Below are 20,483 nucleotides of genomic sequence, written 5' to 3' on the forward strand. Positions count from 1 at the left end.
CATTCGGAAATACATTCCTCTGCAGTGAATTTCACCAAGTCACGAAAACATGGACGCGTTGAATGTACACAAATATTCACACCGTGCTTGAAATTAATCTGAACTCATTCATTACAGTTAAACTCACTCAGAAAACTCATTCAGAAGAAGCCGGACTATTGACTGACATCAATGGACCTTCCGTTCCACATTGATGGTGTTCGCCATTTTGAATCATACTTATTCTTATTTCAACAATAAATTACCTTTACCATTTTTATCATGCATGATAAGTCCTTATGACTTACTATGTCCTCGCGTGATAAGTTCTAATATCTTATTATGGTTACGATATCTCCTAAGTCCTCATTCAAACTCTTACATCGCGCTTCTAGCAGGCTTTATTTAAGCTAAAAAGCTGATTTATCGCGTCAAACTGGTAAAAATTGATCAAAAATTCAAAATAAATTTTGCCTGGATAAGTTTTGATTTGATGTTTTTTTGTAAAAAAACAAGAGGGCATTGTAATCTCTAGAAATGTTTAGAAATAAACGTCTAGAACTCTTAAACATGATGCTTTATTAAGAAGGCAAACATTGTTTAGGTTCTTGGGAGGCATCCGCAATATATGACCTATACAATCGTATTTCCTCTACTTAATGGCAATTTCGTTTTTTTTTTAAAGCGGCACTTATTTTTAAACACTTATTAGAACTTAATAATATCTTGTTTTGGGCCCCAGTGTAGAGCTACGATACCAATACGTAGAAAATTAAAGGGATTTTCCATAAAATGGTGACTCCGTGGTGTAGTGGTCAAGACGCTTGACTCACACACGGAAGGTTCCGAGTTCGATTCGCGGTGAGAATAAAAAAAAAATTGTGTGATTTTTATCAAGCCTGGGTGTTTTGTGCTGTAATTCACTATTAATTTGGGCTCCTGGCCTGTTGTGGTGCAAATAAAGAATGATACCTACACGTAAACAGAGCATGGAGATCATTGGTTCCAATGAAAATAGAAACACGCCACATACGAGCATTATATTTGTGTGCAGCTTTACTAACATAAGAAAAATGTATTAAATTAGTTGGTTTTCTAAAGAGCAGTTGCTGTAAATTTCATTACATTTACATCAAGAATTATCATTTTATCATAATTTAAATGCCCTATCTGTTTATTGATGGATGAGCATATATAGAGGAGCATACAAACAAGCGTTTTTATAATAGTGCCTAACTCAAAAATTCTGATTTTAAAGTTACCTAGTTGGAGTAATGACCACGTGATATCAACTTTCATGTTATTGTTTTTAGGTGTTCAAACCGTCATGAGTCAGTAAGGTTGCAGTGAGTCACATCTTGCTTGAGGGTGTGATTCTATTAAATGCTGCAAACGCAAAATTACATTCCATCATCAACGCCACTGACAAGTCCAACTCGTTAGCGTCCACGTCACGAACCCCGGGCGATGGGATCACATGCATAGCTGTGTGATCACAAAAGATAACGAGAGGATGAAAGGCAAGTTTCTGGCGCCTCCAAACCAGAACCAACCAGATAAGGGAAGGTAACCCCAACAGAAAAATCCACCAGAGAAGGCAACGGGAAACTACTCTAGTCATCTTTCCTAGGAATCACTATGGCGAGTACATCCAACAAGAAGTTGTCCTGATCTCGGAGTAGCGCAGGACCGAGATGTTTTCGCTGTAGTGATTGCCAACGTTGGGGAAACCTGATAAGGCTCCGCAAGAAAAAGAATAAGTTATTATTTTAATGATAAATATTTCAGCTTTTTTTATGCATTTAAAAATAAAAGTAGTTTCTAATTTATGGAACGTTTGATTAATCACTCAATGCACAAATACATCCAATTGAAAAATTCATCAATTACGATACCTGATATATGTAATACATTTCGGGGGTTAAGGGTAATAAGGGCGAAACTACAAAAACACAGTTTTGAGATAAATGATAAAACAGTTTTCAAAAAATAATACTGTCTTTTAAGGGTAACAAATAAAGAAAATAAAAAAAAAGTCAATAGAGCATAAAATATTTTAGAGACAAAAAATATGAAACTACGCTTTCGTCTATATGACCCTAAATTGCGCTTACATTAGTAAATAACCAAATTGATGTAAAAGGTGTTTTATTCTTCTGACTTTAAACAAAACGCTTCATTTGTAGTTTCACACAAATTTATCTAGGTAACTACTTATCGGATGCGTTTCATCTTTTTGTCACTAACAGGATATTTTGTATGTATATCAGATTTAAGTATTTTTATTATTTATTTAACAAAATTTAAGTACGAGCAATGTTACAAAATGTAACATACGAGTTCTTTACCAGAAGAAATTTTGTTGGACCCGTCATTAAAATAATTCGAAAATTTATTGTTCTTATAATTTATTCTAAAGAAAAAAAATTCTCAGATTATACAACTGTTAATACTTACAACACATTGAGTAACACCTTAAAAGTTCAAATTATATATAATTACGTTTTGTTTATAGAGAATTATCATAACCACATCCTTGGCCCAATTTTGCTTTGAAAACTGTGTTAAAGAATGAAAATAACTTATTCTGGTGACAATAGCACAAACGCACATATAAATATCCCACAGTAAACATACATGCCTCTATTACTCAACATTACTTTACGTTATTGTGAAATAAATACACAAAGAATAGTCAATTTAATATTGGCATATTAAGCCATAGACTTAGGCTTTGCTTAGAACCATTAATTTTCCCTTTTCAGTGTTGACATAAATAACTGAAAACATCATTTTATAAGTTGTAAATCACCAGCAAATTGCATCATGATTGAGAATGTATATTTTAAAGAGAAAGAAATAAGAAGTGATTTAAAAATTATGTTTGTTTACCGATATGGAATTTTGCACAGATTGTCATACAATCCAAATTTATTATTTCAAAAAGAATAAATCAATTACGCACATTTAATGAGACAATTAAATTTTAACAGCTTATTCAGCGTAGAAGATAACGAGTACTAATACTATTTTTTTTTTCAAAACATGTGATGGCATAAGCCGTAGTAAACATACATAATACTAAATAAATCGTAAACTTTACAGCGTTACCAACAGACAGTTTAGTATTTTATTTTCTTATAACTATATAATCGTTTTAGTTTTTTAAATGGAAAAATACTTGTGAGGTTTTTCTCTTACTCACGCATCGATGTTCTTCCTGAAATCTCAATTGAAAACCTGTCCTGTTTCGTTTCAGACCATGTAAGCCTTCGCAGTGTTGAAGTGAGTGAAAGTCTCAGGAGTTGAATAACGATTTGCGATCGTCGACCTTCGGCTGTCGCTAACTGAGAGATTGTTTGTCGTTCTGATTGATGAATTTATTTTATATATGTACGTAACTTAAGTGTAATGCCTGATTTAAACAAATTTCTCGAAAATTTATTTACCTCAAACATAATAATTAAAATACCAATAATTTTTTTAGTAAAATGACTAAATGATGTTAAGCTAATTTTGCCATTTTAAAAAAATAATCACTAACATTAAACATAAATACATTAATAATGGGATCTTCCTTACTTATTTTTTAAATAAAAGCCCATGAGTTCTTTCAAATTTAAAAAAAATATAAAAAAAGGATTTAAGAAAAAAAAAAGTAAAGAGTAAAGAAATCTTCAATATTTACCATAAAAAAGTTTTTTTTTTTTCAAAATACATATTTTACCGAGCAGTGAGTCAGACGCTTTTATTTTTAATAAATAATAAATAAACTAATTGTTTTTACTTAAATTCACAAATATGTAAAAAAAATAGAAGAATAATAAGGAAAACTTACCCCAAAAATGTCAGTTAAGAAGATTTTTCAAATCAAATAAACTTACCTGAAAGAAGAAAAAAAACACGTAAGAATAAAGTTACAAACACTTTTATATTTTATTTTACTGCCTGATGGAATAAGCAATAATTTATTTAAAGGGTTAATATGGATAACGAAAATAATTACGTAGAAAAATTACATGTATGCCTAATAAAAATGACTAAAAACCAATAAATAAAGTTTCAAAACAGAAGCAGTTCAATGGGAATAAATATTTTATACAAAACAGTGTTCGCTTGTATTGATGCTAAATTAGTGAACGTCCATTCGAAATCAATAATTTTCTTACGGTTTTTTTTATTCAAATTCAAATTAAACGTTTGTTTGATTACAAGATTTTTCTTTGCGATTAAGATTAAAAATGTTTTTTTCAGGTTTACAACAATTACTACCTTTTATCTTACTTTATGTTTTTTGATAGCATTGGTTCAATTCTTTTAATAAAAAAGTATCATTTATTTATTAAAACCAGCACAGTCAATACAAAATTGAACAATACATACGATGTTACAACGAATACCTAGACCAATTACAAGTTTCATACGAACCATAATGTACGTAAAAACAAAACATACAGTTCACCAAAAGATACAGGAATTGGAATTCAAAACATAGCAAATAAATAATGAAAGAAAGATGGGAAAAACAGCAAGTAAATAAAATCATGTTTTTGAAAAAAAAAAAAAAATTTTTAACCTTAATTTATCATCGAAGCGATGGTAAAAAATGTGTTTTTATCTACTATTGAATCATTTATTAAAAAACATTAAACGAATTTGAACATTTCTTCTCTTGGGTTTTTTGTTTTACAATTATTGTTTTTTATTCAAAATATTTATTCGTTTTCTTTTTAGAAAAATTGTTTAAATACATGTTTAATAAAAAAACAATCAAACTAGGATTCAGTGACAGGTAAGCAATTAATGGTCGACTTTATTTTTATAAAAAAGAAGATTTTTTTAAATACTATTTTTAACACATAGAAATTTACAAAAAAATACAAATTTAATACAATACCAAAACACACCAGTTTGAAATAAAATACGTGAAAAAACATCATAAATCTCATTCTAATCTGTATCTTTATGCTATCACTACCGCCATCCGTTACAAATACTTGGTCTCATAAATAAACACTTGCCAGAAGGGTATCTCGTATTTGAAAAGAAACTAATTTAGAAAATAAATTAAATTAACAATAGCGCTAATGGGAAACGGTTATAAAAAAATTCAATTTTGAATAGAATAGCTTCCACGTCGAATTCAAACGGAACAAATGACGATAAACACAATATTTTGAGTTTGTCCAAATTTTTGTACACAAGGACTGGATTCAACTCCCCGGGGAGTTGTCAATATTAACATATAACAACAGAGATGAATCCAGTCCTTGTCTACAAAAATTTGCACAAACGAAAAATATTGTTGATACTCTTAAATCCACCTGGTCCATGAAGAAGTATAGATATTGAAAAAATAACGTTTTCAATGTTCTTTATCTCTGTTTTTGTATGTTTATGTTGACAATAATAACGACAATTATAAAGAAATAGCTTGTTTGTTGTGTGCACAAAATGTTACAGTAAGAATTTCCAAAATAATTTAAAAAACACGGCATCAAAATCGTTTTCGGCACGGTACATCCACAATAATTAGAGCTATTTCTAAAATCAGGCAAGGACCGAGATCCTCTCAAAACTAACGGTTTTCGCTCAATTGTAAAAACTGTCCAAAGGTGTACGTCGAGGAGACTGCAGGAAAAATAACAACGAGAGTAAAAGAGAATATGAATGCATGCAGGCTCGGTGACCCTGAAAAATCGGATTTGAGCGAACACCACACAAAAGCGGGGCATAAATTTTCATTCGAGCCGATAATCTTAGGGAGACCAGAGAGTTACAAAACTCGATTGGTAGAAGAGGCGATCGAGATTCACAATCTACCCGACAATATGAACAAAGATGATGGAATGCGATTTAAATCATACTTGTACTCAATGATTAGAAGAAATCACATAAAAGTGTAGACTGTGAAGCGCCACATACTTTAAATTAACAAGCTACAGACATAAAACTGGCTTGGGAAACATTAGGTACAAGACAATGACATTAACCAAAATGCTGACATACACAAATATAATACCAAGCAACAACAACACTTCTACACTAAAAAGGGAAAAACATATGCAGGATGGAAAAAAATACTATATACTGACCAACCTTACTTGAAAAACTATGCCGAACACAAATTTAAAATTGACCTTTAAAAGCACACGGTGGCTTCACTAACCAGACGAGACATATCATGGCTTAACCTAACAGGTTTTTAAATTTTGACCATCATATCATTCCCTATTCCGCACCCAATGGTGCATAGGGCACTGCATTGGTACACCAATTGCAGCGTATCTAGATCTTTTTTTTACATGAATGTAAGATGATCGTCTTACGCTTTAGGTACCAGTCCAGGGACTATGAAATATTCTGGTGTGAAAACACCCTTTGAAAATAAATATTTCATATCAAACATGTCGGGAATCAAGCCCGAGACCTCCCACGTGCTAGGCAAATGCGCTGACCATTTCACCACAAGGATGACAAATTACGTATAAATTATTTATAAATTACAAATAAATTAAAATAATAACAGCATGTATCACAAAACACGAACGTTACAAGCACAAGCACGTTTTTTAGACGTAGAAACTAGTGCACACCATACCGTTTTGTTATACTTTATGGTAATTGATTTAATTTTTGTATACGAAACTTACCAGACTTTTGCATTCTATCATTGTAAATTCAATAGTGAACAGAAAACTATTTTTTTATTTAGAGTGAAAGTTATCCGAATGTCGAATAATGTAAATATTGCCCAAGTTCAGTTTGCAGTAATTTTGATGTACTATTTAAAGAAAGTGCAGAAGTCACGCTAGGCGGAGAAATTTTAAAGCTCTTAGTGAAGACTTTTGTGAAGAAATTTATTTCAATTAGTTTCTTAGATCGAGAAGATAAATCGGGTTGTTAAAAGCACATTTCACGTGTTGAAATATTGTTAATGGAATAAATTGAATGTGATGTACAATTATTATTACTATTATTAATGTGTGTTTACTAAATAATATGAATGTATGTATATATAATATATATGTGTATACGTATAGGAATATATGAATGAATCAGTATTGTAATTAGGGTATAATTTGTACATTATGAATTAGTGTTTTTATTTTTTATAAGGTGTAATGATCAGCGCATTTTTTACCCTGCAAGAGGTCTCGAACTCGATTCTTGACATGGTTGACATAAAATATTTATTTATAAATGTGTTTTTACACTAAAATATTGTATTGTCTCTGGACTGGCATCAGAAACATAGGACTGATTTTATTTTCATGTTACAAAAATGTACGCCACAATTGGTGAACAAATAAACCAAAAACTAATCCACCATTAGGTGTGAAAAGTGAATAATTGAATTAAGGTAATCAACAAGAAAACATTCGCACATATCACAGTGTTTGAAATTATTATCTAAAATTTCTATTATGGCATTATTGATTACAAAGCAAAAAACAAGCGATTCTCTACATACTACAGAAAGCGGTTTTATACCAAGTATGGTGTTGTAGAAAATTTACAGCCTCTATACATAATAATTCACTATCACTTTCTTACGAACGTTGTTGAGACGGAGAGCTACGAGCCTATTATCATGTGTGTTTTCGCCATATTACTCCGCGATGTCTTCATATTAATGTCAGTCTGAATTATCCGACAAAAAATAGAAGCCGTGATCAGACGAAATTAAGCATAATAATTGAATTTGATTACAGACGTGTTATTCTGCCGGTGAATTAATATTTTTTGTAGTTTGCAGATAAACTTTATTTTGTGGTAAGCGTGTTGAGCTGTCATGTAAAAAAATTACGTGGGTATAGAATGAATTTATTTTTAAACAATATTTTGTATCTACAAATGCCAGCTAACTTGGGTGAATTCAACTTTTAAGGGATACAAGTTGAAATTCATTGCAATTAAGATGAAAAGAAGATGGAAATCTATCTCACAAATAAATTTATTTAGTGGTTTTTGTCACAAGAAATGTATTAGACATTAGCAAATTAGTTAAAAGGCATACATTGTTTGTTTAAATTTAATTTGCAGCGTTCACTTTACTTTATAATAAAATAAAGACCGTAAATTTAATATATCTGGCATACAGCAATTAATATTGGATAACTGCAATTCAATTTATATGAGAAAAATTAAAAGAAACCTCAATATAAGAGTAAAAAACACTTAATATTTTTTTTTATTATTTTATTTTATTTATTCTTCACCACAACAGGCCAGGAGGCCCAATTACAGTGGTGAATTACATCACAGAACACCCAGGCTTGAGAAAATACACATTTTAATTTTTGTGTTCTCACCGGGAATCGAACCCGGAACCTTTCGTGTGTGAGTCAAGCGTCTTGACCACTACACCACGGAGGCTGCCAAGATGCTTGAATTAGAATATAAGTTGAAAGATTCAACACGTTGAAATTAAAACATTAAATTTAGGCAAAAAAGAATAATAGAAAAAAACGGAAATAATAACAAAACAAAAAAATTAATAAAGACATCAAAAATATTTTCTATGGTCCACTTCAAAAAACAAGTGCAAATGATCGATTTTTTTACTCCCCTCACTACTCACTTTTCACTTCATACTTCCATAAATATAAAATAACACTTGACATAAAAACTTGAATTTTTGCTTCCATTCATATGTTTTTGATTAAAAATCGTGTTGTTCTATAAGTACACCCTCTGTTAGTAAAAATACCGGAGTTTGACGTTTGCAAAAAGAGTGCTATATTTAAAAAAATATTGTTTTTATGACATAGAATTCAACCATAAACAAGTACCTATTTAAATTTAATACCTAGGTACCTACCTTTCAATAAAAGGTATTTTTCCAAGGCAAGCCAACGTTCGGGCAGAACAACGTCTGTCGGCCAGCTAGTAAATTATATATTTAAAAAAAAAATTAAAAACCCACAAAATTTTTTGTTCTACAAAACCTAGTGTGCAAACATTACAAAAATTAATTTTCTACAATTAACTTTTGAGATTACAATGACCATTAATAATGTTTAAAAACCAATGAGAAAACGGTTCTGCACTCGTATGATTTTCAATGTTTGAAACAATTCCTCTTCGGAAAACTAAAGCATTTTCTAATTCATTGTTTCGTTATGGTAAGTTCAATTTCTAATTCCGTTGTTTTTGGTTGCTATTTGCTATTCATTCAAAACTAAAAATTACAAACGAATCATAAACACGTCTGATGACTTGAAAAGGCGACATTTCTTAGTGACAAATTACATGTTTTCATAGCCATTACAGATCAGTTTAAGAGAGAAAGTGAAAATTGAATACAAATCACCGTTTTTTTATTACAAAAGCAAACACACTTTCTTTTAGATAAACAATTTGGTGTTTGTACAAATTTTACCGCAATCATTTGCATTACACGCCAGTCAGAAGTTCTTTTCACAAAGATGAGTATTATGAGCAAACGTATTGTAATTTAATTTGTTGTGCTTACGAGATATCAATCTAAAACTCAGTGTGGTTAACAGATTTCTACGCATACTAATTTGCAAAATCTTCACTTCAGTAATTTGATTACGAAATAATATAAACTTTGCGAAAAAAATATGTGTTTTTTGCTCTTAAACAAGTAATGTTATACTTGGCGAAAAAAACAGGTTTTTAGAGAATAAATAACAAATAAGGAAGTAAAAGTACCCAAAGATGGTGCTCAAAATTTTGTAGTCACAATATTGAATATTATGTGGGATTTATTTTTTTGTGACTATGTGTATGAAGGGCGTCGGAATTAAGAAATTATAAAATCATGATAAAAATAATCTAATTTGATTATTAAATTTATAAAATTACCATAGACTATTTTTATGTATTTTTATGTTAGAGGATGAATGGCAAGTGTCCGGCGCCATAAAACGGGACCCCTTCAGCTAAGGGTAGGTAACCCCTACAGAAAATTCCACCGAAGAAGGCAACGGGAAACCACTTTGGTCAATAATTCCCAGGATATCACCATGAAGAGAAACCAAACAATGGCCCCGAGTCCCGGGCGGTCCTTAAATGGACCAGGGGTGCGAAGAATCTCCCGGCTCGACATTGAACTGTTGAGGAGCTGTTTCGCACTGCTCAGGATAAGGAAGCTTTCTCCCAAGTAATCGTCAACGTCGGGCGGACCCGACATGACACTTGAAGAAGAAAAAGATTTTTATGTAAGTACGAACAGTTTTTTCTACCATTAGTATTTACAATGTGGTCATGAGCTCAGAGTAATAATGTGCCAAGCTATGGAGGAGCCCAAACGTAGGAAAACCATGAAATGAGTTAACATGTTACAACAGAGATGAAGAATATTTAAAAGAAGGTAATATGGAAGTCTAGGCATCTACAGGGCTTATGACCTGTCAATGGCTGGTTTAAGTGGCCACTTTACGCACTGTGTAACATTCACCATTCTGCCCACATTTGAACATCTATATTCTTTCATTTCTTTCATCTGTTGATGTTTGTGAAGTAAAAGAGCTGAAACCTTTATTTATACGGGTGAGATTTATCTAATTTAATTATTTTACCTAGATAATATTGTTCATTTTATGAGTATTGGGTATTAAGTTAGCTACAGTTCGCAGCAAAACAATGGGCCGTATTGAGATTTGCTAAATGGATATTAATTTGCATTGTAAATACTTTTAAATACGTACCTGTGTATTTATTATTGCAGGTTTATTCCAATTTATTTTTCTATAATTCACCCATAATTATTTTATAAAACTGAAAATACATGTGTGTGTTTTTTTAATATATTTATTTATTCATTTTATTCGCAATATACTTATGTTACATTTATTGAAGTCTTTGTAATATGTTAATATTAACAGCTGCCCAGGAAGTTGAATAGTCATTGTCTACAAACATTTAGAAAAAAACAAAATATTGTTGATAAATCCACCTGGCCCATGAAGAAGTATAGAAATTGAAAAAAATACAATTTTCAAGCGTCGCCTAGTATGTGGGTCAAATAATTCAATTGAATGAATCTTTCTCACATAAATAAAGGTTTCAGCTCTTTAACTTCACAAACATCAACATATGAAAGAATGAAAGGAATACAGATGTTCGAATATGGACAGAATGGTGAATGTTACAAAGTTTAAAGAGGCCACTTTAACCAGCCAATGACAGGCCCTGTAGATGCCTAGACTTCTATAATGTCTTGTCTAAAATGTTCTTCATCTCTGTTTTAATATGTTTAAAAAAACATTGATTTTTTTTGTATTAGTGAAAACAATAGGACGACTTATGGTCTTAAAAACGGTTTCGGGTATGTGAATTGTTGTTGTCAGTATTTACACAAATACCATCATCCCTGATGATGGACGCTATTATGCAATCCAACGCATCGTAAAAGTGTGAATGGTATAATAACCCAGAAAATACATAGTCTTACACAAATATTTATAAACATGATTTTACTAACGCATTTCAAGATTAGTGTACCGTCATAATGCCATTAAAAAGTAATTAATTTTATTGTCTGATTGATACAATCATTTAACATGAACCATTGATATTTAAGTTGTTGGCTCAATTTATATCCGGTAGGTTCATATTTCATACCTAACAAACTGCATTTGCAACTTTCTTTGGCCCTATGAGACCTTTCACGACCAAAGAAAATGAGAAAGTTAAGAATAGAATATATAAACAAAGATTTATCAAAGATAATGTTAATATTCAATAAATATTAAAGCTGCGCACTTATTACTATATGAACATTTAAATGGTGATCTTAAATGTGAATTAAACTTTCGTACTTATGTAACAGAATATATTTCCGCGTTGTACTCAAATGGTCAGCACGTTTGATTACCACGCAAAAGGTCAAGGTTTCAATTTTCATATGATTTAAATGAATTCCTTCTCCAAAGAGGTGTTTTAACACTAGTTTCTGGATCGACACTAAAAGAAAATGATCATCTTACCTTCATGTACCAAAAATGATCAAAATACGCTACGGTTGGTAGACCAATGCAGTTCCCTGAGTAAAATTAGGTTTGGGTTGGGAAAGATGTAATAGATATTTTTCTTTTTTGTGCATACTTCTTTTTATTTATATAAAGACTTCACTGAGCACGACCCATGTCGAGTCATTAAACTTCATTATTTAATGTTCCTGGTTATAAAAAATGCTATTTTAGTAATATATTTATCCATTCATATACATAAATGCATGCATACATACTGTAACGGGTTACATTTGCTAGCCGTCACAGAGAATAAAATATTATTATAACCAATCTTTCTGATTTTTTCTATGGCGCACGCATCTACGGATGCGGTTCTTTTTTATCTAAGCTTTCTTTTCGTGACATAATGAAAACCAAGTAACGGCGGTCGCATAAAACGATCTTCAAAAAGAGGCTACCTTGAGTGAAAGTGATATAAATGACTTTTATTTATGCAGATTCGGTGTCTTTAGACATCGAATTAATCTTTGGCTGAAATTTACAGAGCAGCTTTTGTTTCTTTTAACTCATATTTTTCCTCATATAATATAACTATATTTGAACCAAATTGCAGTGTGAAAATGTTACACGGCCCGCACCACGTTTTTGGTAGTCAGATCGATTCCGTTCGAATAGTTCAGGATTCAAGATTTCAATCGAATCCTAAATTTATTATTGCACATTATTGAAAAAGGCAACAGATGTCTTGTATCTACGTACAAATAATCTAATCAAGAAACTGACATGTGATGTCTTTTGAGAACCTTCTGACTTTGAGGTTATGGCTTTGAGCTGGAGCGTCAATTACTGGACCTGATGTCAAATCCAACCAGATGACCCATGAGTTTAAAAGGAAGACTCAATAGCATCGAAGAAGCGGGCCAAAATGTCATTTTTCAACGCTACGTATTCTACGCTTCGCAACATTATTTTATTGAAAACAGATTTCTGTCCAATTAGCAACATTAAATATTTGAACCAATAATAGTTAATTCACAATTTTAAATTGATGAAATTAACAATTTAGAATATTTGCAGTAAATAATAGTTTGTTTACCATTTTAAAAAAATAAATTAATAATTGGAGAATATTTTCAATGAAGGGTGGTTAATTTAGCATATCTTAATGGATTTCGGAATCAGGTAGAGACTTAAATTTGATTGAAATAAATGCATAAATCTCATTTTAATTGATTAAATTCACATAATGTAAAGAAGGTGTTTTCATTAAAACATTTTGTGTGATAATTACGAACCTACTGATTCCTGTCATGTTCTTGCATTGTAGCCTAGCCGGTGGTGTTTGGTTTTGTAGCTGAAGGATCGCAGATTTGGCAGGGTATTTTTTAGACAAATGCGTTTTATCTTTTAATCAAATTTTATTCATCAACCTCCACGACCTTACTGTTGCAATACGCACACATATATTCATAAACAGTAAAAAAAAACACAATCTACAAATAATACTGTGCAAATATTTAGCGGAAGATGTTTATGTTTTTTTTTCAAACCTGTGTATTTAGGGAGTACACTGTGATTAAAATATTTTTGCCCATTTCGGTGTAAAAAATACAGGATTTATGTCTCGTTGGCGGTGCATATATAAAAAAAATTATTGCCGAAAGAGACAAGTTGCCAGAAAGAACTCTCTGTAATCTAGAAGTCTTAGCATCTTTTTACTGAAAGAACATAATAATAAAGCACATTATACACGTGTACTTAATTTGATTAAGGATAAGAGATAATCGAATTTTTCACTGGTGGCATTAATTATATTGATTAGACATTTTCAATTCGCTGAAATGATAACAAACCTTTTTAAAAGCCTTTAAAGATATTTTTGGAGGCTACAAGATCTGTATATCTGACAGGACCTATAAAAGGGCCACGTATTGTAGCAAGAAGCTCCATTTAGTATTCATAGATAGAAGAAAGAGACAAGACTAAGGGATTGTTCTAAATATTGTTAAGAATATCCGCAGCAGCGTCATTTAAAATATGCAACACGGTAGTATAATGTTTTTTTTTTCTTTAATTCAAGTAACAATTAGGTGTCAGTTTGACGTCTCTAGATATTTGAATGAATATTTCCGGACTATTAACTTTGAGCGACTATCACGTCACTGTCGACTTAATGGTATTACTAATAATACTATTAGTTTTGACGTTTAGGATTCACAGAGTAGACATTTAGTTCCGGGCGTTGTGTAACAGTTTCCGCGATCAAAGTTTGCCATTTTTTTTTTGCCGCTCAAAGGACCAGTTGCATTACAAAAAGTTAGGTGAAAAATATTGAATTTTATAATAATGTTGCTTTCATCTAAAGTTCTAAATAAATAGTATTTATAAAGTATTAAGACCTTTGTCGTAAGCACTGGCATTTTACGAAAATTGAAAAAATTACATTCACTTGTGACCGAGTATAGACTAGAGTTCGTATCAAATGCTCCAACGATTCCAAGGCGGGTTGTAAGCTCTTTGCACATGCGCACAAGCTACATATGCCTCAGTTGCCTCTTTTTCTCATTTGCGGGTACCCGTTGCCCTGAAAGGCCATCGATGACGATCTTTCGGCTTTATTTGAAGATACTAAAGGACGTGGGATTGACATGGAAAAAATCGAGATAGTGCTGGCCAGAAATTGGGTTTCCCGGAGGCGTCTGATGATGTCCATATGCTCTACTTAGTGGCGGATGTGGGAAAAAGAAGATATTTCAAAACACTGATCATTTTTTTTTTCTTATTTTAACCAAGTAAATAACAGAAAAAATAATTAAATAAATTATTTTTTTTTTTAAAAACGTGTGATTATAAAAAACTTTCATGTTTTAAAAATATTTACATACGCACAAACAGACTCGTATGATGCGAAGCACAGTGATTATTTTCATACATTGCAATAACTGTTTTCTCTGCATTGAAAAAACAATCGATTGCTGTTTGGTACATAATGGCTGTGTGAATAGTGTATCATTACATACTGAATATATGTTTATTTCAGTGCTTGAATGTCTCATTTCCTATTGTCATATTACAGAGGATGGAAAGTTGGTTATTATGTTGAGAACTGGCGAAGAATTGAATTATCGGTGGATTCCACAACTCCACAGCGTGACACATACCTTTGTCGTGATGCTTTTACATTGTTCGACGCTCAAGCATCATTAATTTGATACCAAATCATTAGATGAAGTGAAAGATTATCTGGTAAATAAGACGCATTTTCATTTAATTTGACACGGAGGCAATAAAAAATAAAGATATGAAATAAAACTCCAACACAAAAGATTTTAATATATTTATTTGCTTTCTTCTATTTCAGACTATTTTTTTCCTTGGGCAATCCAAATGAAGTGGTCTTAAAATAGAAAAATGGTTTTTTAACCATTTTTTAAAAATCTGTTTATTTTTGTGTGCAATTACCGTAATGTTCTGGTAGTTCAAAATGATCATCGTTTTCATATTGTTAATTTTGGTTTTCATGAGGCGGCCATATTTTTTTACTTGGTGCAGATGTTTTTGGAGTTTCATGGGTTTTTTTGAAACTTGAATATCTAAGGTCCTATTTGTCTTATCAATATAAAATTAAAAACAGTTTGTTTATTTTTGTACTTAAACAGTAATTTTCAGCTTTAACTCTAAGAACTCATTTTTTAACTCTGAGAGAGCTCTTCCAACCTTTATCACAACACGGACTATCTCTTCGTCCTAGTTACGAGAAAACCCTTTTAATACCCTTTCAAGGTTTATCTAGGCTTAACTATCGAAAATAATTTTCATTGGAAATTACATGTAGAAAGTGTTTGCCAAAAACTAAAAGCGGTACTTATAAAATTTAATTATTTGAAATTCTGTGTTCCGCGGGCCACCTTGTACTGTTTATACCATGCGCTGGTTGAGTCAATTATATCGTATGGAGTGAGTTGTTACGGGCTAACATTTACAACGTATACAAATAGGATAAAAAAATTACAAATTAGATTCCTTAAAATGTTAGCAAGTAAAACCAACTTAATAACTCAAAATGACTACGAAAATCTTTTCCCGATGTGTAAAGTTTTGACGGTACAGAATATGATATACTATCGCCTGGTAACAGAGGACTTCATGGATTTCTATAAAACGCCAATATCACATAAGCATGAAACGCGCCAAAAAGCGAGAGGAAACTTCATAGAAAGAAGAGCCATAAATGCGTATGGAGAGAGGACCAGGGCGTATATACTCCCTCGCATAGTAAAGAGACTCCCGGGCGAAATAAAAAATAGTGATATGAATAAAAACAAAGTAAAATTGGTTTTAAAAATCTTTTTCTTAAATTCTAAGTTTAGTCTATAAAAAAAAAAAATATATATATAAAAAATGGGGAAACCAAACAATTTAAAACAGTGTCAAAAAAAGTGTTTGTTTATTATTTTTTATATATTTCGTTTTCAAAAAAGACTTGATTAACTTGTATTTAATTTTTTTTAAACTTTTATTTTATTGATATTTTTAAGATTTTTTTAAAAAAATATTTTATGTAAACATTTATTATATTATGTTACAAAAATGTTTAAAGAGAGAAATCCCTGCAAAAAAACTGCTTCTGCAGTTTGGCGGGAATTTAAAAAAAAAAAAAAAATTGTTTTGAATTTAAAAAAGAAAAATAAATAAATAAATAAATAAGCCTTTCATTTTCTTGCCTCCTTTTTTACAAGTGTGTCTTGATTGTGGAATCTACCTACTTATGTAAGATTATTTACATTAAAGTCAAGATTGAAATGTCACTGTCTAAACATTTAAATTGTTCCTTTATCCTTCTTCTTTCCTTCCCATCCCCTCTCCGCTCTTCATAGAACAGTGTTATTTTTTTTATATTCATAGTATAGTGTTTACTTTTGATATATTTTTAGGTTGTTAGTCTTTGTTTTTAATTTTTGTATAAAATTGTAAGATTCAATATGTTCATGTACATGTAATTTTCTCTTACTGAACGGTTTGGGTAGGTAGGAAGAAATCGCTTTTAGGCAATATGCCCGCCCTTATATGTATATGAACCGTATATGTATATAACGTGTTAAATAAATAAATAAGATATCGTATGTACAAAGTCCTATTTTTACGGGAAATATTTTGCAGGAAGGGAATGAGTCTGCAACTTTTTGACAAGAAGTTTAAAACTAGTTGTGTGTTTATAAATTTGAATTGTACGGTGGTATATAAAAACAGTTTTTTAGTTTTCCTAAATAAATACTGAAATAAAAATTTATACAAGAAAGACTATTCACTAATGCGACATAACTTCCAAAACCGATGATGTGATTTCGTGCAGAATTACTGATTAAATATTGCATCAAGTAACTAACGCTCTCTACGGTTCTAGAGACGATCAACCTTTACTTATCTCAGCATTACAATGTAATTAAGAAATGCATTATTTAATAATCTTACCAGCTTAATTATAGTTGCCTAAGTAACAATATTTATTACACAAATCCAATGCATCAACTGTTAAACATTCCTACAATAAACGTACACATTTTTTTAAAATAAATATTTTTGTTTTCCTATTATATTTTTTTAAACTCAAATTACCACTTTATAGAAAGCATTATAGCGGCTAAATTTGCGTTATAAAAGAAAATTTTCAGACAGAGGGGGCTGAAAGCCATTCCGAAATCGGCCTATAAAAAGTGCTATGAAAATTGGAAGAAACGTTAGCATAAATATATTACCTCTAATGTTTTTCGAAGGGGATAAAATAAATTTTGATAAATAACTTAGATAAAGTCGGGTCCTATTTGAACTTGAGGTGTATTTCAATAGAGAAAGAACCTTTAAAAAAAATATCTTTCTCACGATAAATCTTTTATTAAGGATTTAACAAAAAAACACACAAAAAGGAAATTTAGCCAACGATTAAAACTATAGATAAAATACAAAAGATTACCAACAAAAAAAACAGACTCAAAACTCGTTGAATATACAAAGTTTTAAAACTGTAGAGTTTGTTGCCGAAAGAACTAAAAGAAAAAGAAAACCATTCAATATTTCTATAAAAGGAAAAATAATGAAACGCATTAAACCGCAAAACCGGCTTGTCAGCAAGTTTCTTTTTTTTCCTTAACAAAGTTTTTATGTAAATTGAAAAAATCAAATAAACATTATTAAGAACTAAAGGATAGGCATACGAGTACGCATTCTTCACACAAAATATATGTAAAAAAAATAGTAGAATGTTCACATAAAATTATAATCAATCAATCAGCTTATAAAAAATTATCATAAATGTTACATGATTTTATGTTTATATTAATTATTCAGACAAACTGACTAAATGAAGTGTAAACAAATAAAACCGAATTTTTATTAATTGGCTTGACAGTACAATCAAAAAATTTCATTTAAAAAAAAAAGTTTTTCAGTAAAAATAAATACTCAAAATATATTTTTATACAAGGCATTATAAGTTGCGGATAAGGGAATGAAGGTTTTTCAATATCAAAAATAAAATATATATTTTTTAGTCCCTGAAAGCATGGTATCACGAATATTAAATTATAAATCGTGATCATCACGATAGTTAAAGCGGTATAAAAACATTATTTGAGTAAATTCGTGCGAATATTTTATTGGAAAGTTAATATTTTTTTACAATTCTAATGTAATAATTATGAAGTTGCATCTATTCACAGTTTTCTGCAGCCGCCTGAAGCTTGCAAGGAATTTCACCATGTTCTTAGTCGGCAGATTTATTTGTTAATTATGGTCAAAGGTTACGCACGCTTGGGATCGTGATTTTTTCAAAATCTTACACGAACCTCCTCGTGCAATCCTGAAATGCCAAATGGTGTGAAAGTTAATTGATTCTATTAAAACACATTTCTCTTAATCGAATGTTCAGAACCTCTTTTTACTTGCATCTGCAGAGTTTACTGAAACCTCTTTTTATACGGTGGAAACATTTTACGGAGTATCGTGTAAAAAAGGGAAGTAAACCAATAACAATGGCGCAAAAAATCATTTCGGGATACAAAGTAATAAATTGTATACTATTTATTGTGTCAGTGAAAGTACTCCCTTCACATACCCGAAACAACCATTTACAAGATCATGTGTACACTCATTCATAAATGCAATGTTTTTTTGTCGGTAAACGAGTAACTTTTTTAAAATTTGCAATTTTCAATTTCATAAATCGCGATTTAAATTTAATTTAACTCAATTAAATTCACTGCCCCTGTACATTGAGTTTGGCAAAATTATATGGAGGGTCTTTATCGAATATTTTCGTTACTCTTCACCACAATATTCCAAATATAAATTTTAGTAAAAATCAAACGTAGCCATGTAAAAAACCGCCTGCCCTCAATTAAAAAAAAAAAATATTGGTTTTATCGGGAGCATGTGTTTTGTTGAAAACAGGCACACCACTTTGATAAAAAAAACCGTAATAATCAGCTTCTGAAAATAGTGACGATCATAAAAATGGCATTTTTTTAATTTGCAGAAAACACCCACAGCACTTAAAAAAGCTTACGGTATTATAAAAATTATTAAAACTGGTCAAATATGTAGTTGGACTCTTGTTTGTTATTAAAAAATCACTAATGTTTTAATTGTTTACCATTTGTTAAAGTCAAAAATATTCCAACTGTCGTGGAAATTTGATTATGCACCCTCTCATAAAAGTGCTATTATCTCTATTACTGCGTTCAGTTGTGTTTGTTTGTATCAAACTCAGTTTGAAAATTATAAGTCCAGTATGGCTTTTTTATAAATTTAATAACACGAAATAAGATTTTAATGATAATTATTTTTTCTAATTTCTTAACTCCGAAGCCCTTCCTAGAAGTCACCAAAAATAAATGACGTAACCATGCATGTAGAGCCGCTTAAATAATTTTTAACTACAACAATGGATGGATTTTAAAATGGATTTATTCCACTTGAAAATAGACGCACTATATCTGAATCACGCTATTTATATAAATTATTCAATAATAAAGTGGGCTCTTTTAACCTACTCTCCAAAATTAATCTTAATGTCCCTTTTCGGGTGACAAGAAATAAACATTTATTCCATCTGCCAGTATGTAGCACTAACTATGCACAACAATCTTTCCTCTATCGTTCTTACTCTAACTGTAATGCTTTTTTCATCAACTGATATATTTAACACGCCCCCTTATTTATTTAAAAATAAATTAAAAATCATTCTTTCTGACTGTGATACGATCCCACTTGCTATTAAAAATACTTACACACACTTGAACACTTACTCCCACATAAATACACACAAACACACCTCTACACTTACTCTCATACAAATACATATAAACACACACTTTTGTTGTACCACAATTTAATACGCATGATTGTTATTTAGAAACTTCGCTGGTCTATCTTTTTTATGTTAATATATCACTGTTTACTGTTTGTTTCTGTAATATTAATAAATAAATAAAGAATAAATTTAATCAAGTCACATTGTAGTAAGTACTACGTTTGACAGTTTTAATACCAAGACATCTCTGT

At 30.7% G+C, this 20,483-nt stretch overlaps 1 protein-coding gene and 1 long non-coding RNA gene across 2 annotated transcripts in view; both read right to left on the minus strand.

The window, feature by feature from the left end:
• LOC148279502 (uncharacterized) overlaps window positions 1–8,695 on the minus strand; it is a 49,804-nt gene extending 41,109 nt beyond the window's left edge. The window contains exon 1 of the long non-coding RNA XR_015822859.1: window positions 8,564–8,695. This is a non-coding gene — a long non-coding RNA (uncharacterized LOC148279502). The remainder of the gene's footprint in view (window positions 1–8,563) is intronic.
• Cht7 (chitinase 7) overlaps window positions 1–20,483 on the minus strand; it is a 191,740-nt gene that overhangs the window by 138,607 nt on the left and 32,650 nt on the right. The gene's annotated exons all lie outside the window — the stretch shown is intronic.

Source organism: Micrasema longulum, unplaced genomic scaffold (assembly GCF_059751315.1).
Source record: "Micrasema longulum isolate JH-2025_06_02 unplaced genomic scaffold, ASM5975131v1 h1tg000715l, whole genome shotgun sequence".
Classification (NCBI taxonomy): domain Eukaryota; kingdom Metazoa; phylum Arthropoda; class Insecta; order Trichoptera; family Brachycentridae; genus Micrasema; species Micrasema longulum.